The following is a 4,558-nucleotide window of genomic DNA, read 5'->3' on the forward strand; positions in this document are numbered from 1 at the left end:
CGCTGCAGCATAAATGGCTGCCCACTGCTCCGGGTGTGTGTTCACTGCTGTGTGTGTGTGCACTTTGGATGGGTTAAATGCAGAGCACTAATTCCAAGTATGGGTCACCATACTTGGCCACATGTCACGTCACTTTTTCACTTTCACACTGTACTCATACTCAATCTGTGATGGAAATGTTGAGGTAGGTTAATTAATTCATTAACTCTTGTCAGCTACACTTTAAACGTTTCAACTGTTGTTAAGCTTGATGGAAAGCACTGTACTCAAATATTATTCACCCTTGGCAATATACACATGTGTAGGTTAAGATTTTAATAAAACAATTAAATAACGAACTAAATGCAAAACTAAGAACTTTGCAAAAAAAAAAGTTAGCATTTTTTCCAGCTCTTTTCCAGTAGGCCTATACACTTCCAAATATGTATTGACTATCAGTGTTTTAAAACTTTACCAATGCTTGATTGTATTAGTGCACAACCAGCTACTTGCCATTTAGTGGAAGCTTTTCACAAATTTTTACAAATGATACTGATCTAATGAGAAAATGTAACTATTATGAATTTGTATGAATTGATTTTGTATAAAAACATAAAATTTTTAGAGCAAAAAAGATACAACCCAAATCCAACCTAACCAAATACCTCAATGGGGCATAAGCAGATTGTACACATTCACCAATTTATCAAAAGTAGGTTTTATTTTATAAAATAATTTCAAATTACCACGAGAGTGTGTTGTCCTGGCCCACTCCGGTTTGGGGCTGAGCCTGCAATGTTTGTGTTAGCAAGCTTTTTTTTTTTTTAACCACCAACTTACATATATCATGATGATCAAGTCAACTAGATTTCCTCAATTGTTTTAGCTTGTCTTCTGCTTGACCAATCCTTGGATTGCTTGTCAGGACAAAGTTTAGAGTGCGTGCCATAGTCTAATAAAGAGCAGGAGAGTTTTCTTATGAGTTTTGGCTGAGCTACCAATATAAAAGAAAATATGTATTGTTTACACCAGATCTGGCCTCATATAAACCAATCTTGCATGACATGGAATCATACTAAAAGTTTTTCCTAGTTCAAGGATAAATGTTTTATCAAAAGTTTCCACTGAAAAACAGTTAGCCCACGGCACAGCTTCCCTCCTTTCTCCCTTTGTGAGTTTAAACAAGGATTAGGTGTTGCCATTTTAATTTAGGTAATTGAGAGCCATTTCCTGTCTGTTTATTGCTACCGAGAGGGATCAGTATGTAAAGGAAAGAATTTAAAATGAGCTTTTCTGGATATTTTTGTCCCTCTGCAACTGTAACTTATAATTATATCATTTAAAATCAATTGATTTCCTATTTTTATTTTAGTTTAAATTTTTTTAATCTAATGTTCATTGAGACTCTGTGAAGGACATCGAAAGAAGTGTGTGCTGTGCAATTCTGAAATCAGTATTCAGTATTTTATGGCCCATTCACAGCAGCTAAGAGTTGACCTGACCTGACTGCATATGAAGCTGACATCAATCATAAAGCACTTTCCATTTCCTCACAATCCAACAGGGGGCCATAAACATCAGTTCCTGACGATTGCTCTAGTCTAACCAGTTACCAGGAAAACTTTGACCCGTCTACATTTAGTGTAAAATCTGCTAACAGGTAGGTTTAATGTCCAGTATTTTGGGTTGCCTTGATCTGTTACAATATTGCAATGTCTTTAAATGTGGAGCAAGATATAAAAACTATTTTTTTGTGTGTGAGATGGTGATTGCAATTTATTTTATTAGTAAATTACATGCAATTATATCTCAATTAGTTTAATCCTGTTGAAGTGAAAACCAATTTCTATAAATTCGTCCAAATTCATTTCAGGGCCTGCTGCAGAGAAATATCCCAACAGCATGACGCTGCCAGGACTGTGATAACCTCGTAAGAAGCTGTAATTAATAAGCATCCATGCAGCAGTTGTTGTACACACAGCTCACCAATCTCGACCATCTTCCATGTTGTCACTGGCCAAGTAAGTGGTTTCAAAAGTGAGACACAAAATGTTACTAACCTCCAACATACAAATACTGCATACAAAACACATAAAAACAAAACACCGCTAACAGCAACATGAGTTTCCATAAGATGTTACTGATGTAAGAAAAAGGGTGGTTATGAAAGTGAGACTTGTAATGTTATCTGCCAGCAAGCTTAAACATGCATGCTGTCAAAACGAAACAGGATCCAACTGATTCAGAGTAGTAGGTAATTTACAAAGGTACCAATTTCATTTAGTAAATTTAGATGATTCAGGCCTTTTTTGACCAATTCTTTGAAAAGAACCGAATTAAAAGAGTCAATTATTCCAGAACTTCAGCTTGTTCTGATTCCATACACACATCATTATTGCTCAAATATTTGTCAAGAAAAATTAACACAGTTTGAATTTATTGAAATAAAAAAGTATTTATTTGAAATAGAATTAACAATATAAATGTCTTGACTGATCAATTTAATGCATCGCTGCTGAATAAAACGATTAATTTCTTTCAAAAAATGTACTAACCCCAAACATTTAAGCAGTAGTGTATGTAATGTAAAAGACACATAATTAGAAAAATAGCATTGCTACTAACTCGCTATTGTGAATTGTACTTAAACAAATATATTCAATACATTTAGCTTTAATGTTACTGTCCATCAATAGCTAGGCTGTTTCTGTTTCTTGAGTGGTTGTTTAGGAGGATATTTTGCTCATTTTTTCATCCACCAGGCCAAATCCAGTTGCGTGGAAAAGTACACTAAACAACTCGCATAATTTGAGGTATCATTAATATTTTTAATAATTAGGTTTAGGAGTTTGGAAAAGCTTTGATATGGACTACAGCTTTGTTTCTGATTAAATATGTTTGCTGTGTAGTTGCGGATCTCTATACAGCCCTCCAATATTGTGCTATCTTCTTGACTTTAAGTGTGTGTGCTTTATGATATTTCCTGGACAACATATGTTAACATTGGCAATAGGTTGTCTTAATGCAAATAATTCCATGTTCAATATATAGCAGTCCTTATTTATTGTTAACGTTTTGTCCAGATATCGCTGCGTGATTAATCTACATGTTTCTGAAACCGTTGTAATTCTTCTGTTCTGAATTGCTTATGAAGTTTTATCTTTAAACCTGATCTTTAAGCCTTTGTTCTCAGGGGAACTTGAAAAGCTTTGAGTATAGGTACCATTGATCATCTTAAAAATGTACTCGGTGGTAGCGATGATTTACACTGTTTTTAAAAGTATCAGATACACACAGCATCTGTTTCTTTTCACTGGCGCTTTGTAAAGTAACACACGGCAATGACTCTTGCAGACACCAGGAGATGAAGGAGTTCTATTGTCCTATTCTTTTTCTCACAGATCGTACTGTACCTTTAAAGCCTGTAGAAATTAATAAATGGTTATTGCCATAATCCACCCCCTAGGATTTTAATCCAGCACTCCCCATGAACACAGAGGAGAAAGGAAAGCAGTGGTGGTCTCGCTCATATAGAAGAGTATAATAAGTGTCTTCAAGAAGGGTGAAGAATTCACAGTGGATGCAAGACATTAAAGAAAGCATCAGCACTAAAGAAATGGTGGGAAAAGGGTTTTCTGGAGTGGGGGTTCATTCAGGGGAATAAATCCTGTCTGAGAGCTACTTTATATCAGATACAATTCCACATAGGGGAGGCTGGGGCTAGTTGTCACATGGGGAAGATGTGACAAGATATGTTATCTCAGTAAAACGTAAAAAGGTCAAGTAAAACTACGCTAGAGTCAGGGTATATATATTTCAAATGTTATAAATTTATGTCATTCGTTCATTGCAGTTTGGCAAAACAATAGTTTCATATTTTTCGTTACCATTTCATGAATTGTTCTGTTTTTCATAATTGTTTTACTGTTAAAATATTGCTAAAAAATGTGACAACATGCCCAAAACTGCATCTCTTTAACTACAGAGTAAAGGTTATTTGTTGGAATCTTTGGTTCAATAAATCTTTAGCATTCATGAAAGGGTTCTTCAGATTATGAAAATGTTCTTCCTAGTAAGAAAAAAAGCTTCTTTTGGAAACCCAAAATGGTTGTTTTATGGCACTGCTGTGAAAACTCCCTTTCTGAATTTTTTTGACTAGTTTGAGTTTGACTAGTGACTAGACTGTGACTAGACCCGTTGCCCCCTAACTATTGTGTTCCCTGGCTGTCAGTTAAATCTTGTAATATTTTGACGAGCGATTTAAAAAGGCACATACAGCATTTACTGAGATGAGATTTATGACCTTTGGTTTTCATTTGGGAAGGACTTGTGAAGTTTATGGCCTAGCGTCTGCTTGCTATCCCTTCAGACACCCCTCTTTCTTAGTAGGGAACAGAAAGCAAATCTCTATAATGGCCAAAGCAACTATCATGTGTCTTGTACAATTTGTCGTTCTCACATGGAATGATTTAGTATTGACTGTGCGGTTGTCTTGTGCAGACCCATGATCTTTAAGATGGATGTTTTGTTATCTTATGTAATTTTGCATGTGCCATTTTCTTCAGATGTATTTTAGTTG

General features: G+C 35.3%; 1 long non-coding RNA gene across 1 annotated transcript; it reads left to right on the forward strand.

The window, feature by feature from the left end:
- The first annotated feature begins 148 nt into the window (after positions 1-148).
- Positions 149-1,994, forward strand: LOC107716864 (uncharacterized). Its single transcript, XR_001637260.1, has 3 exons — positions 149-184; positions 1,544-1,639; positions 1,853-1,994. It is a non-coding gene; the product is annotated as an uncharacterized LOC107716864 (long non-coding RNA).
- Positions 1,995-4,558: the final 2,564 nt, after the last annotated feature.

This window comes from Sinocyclocheilus rhinocerous, unplaced genomic scaffold (assembly GCF_001515625.1).
Source record: "Sinocyclocheilus rhinocerous isolate Xijiao unplaced genomic scaffold, SAMN03320098_v1.1 scaffold300, whole genome shotgun sequence".
Classification (NCBI taxonomy): Eukaryota; Metazoa; Chordata; class Actinopteri; order Cypriniformes; family Cyprinidae; genus Sinocyclocheilus; species Sinocyclocheilus rhinocerous.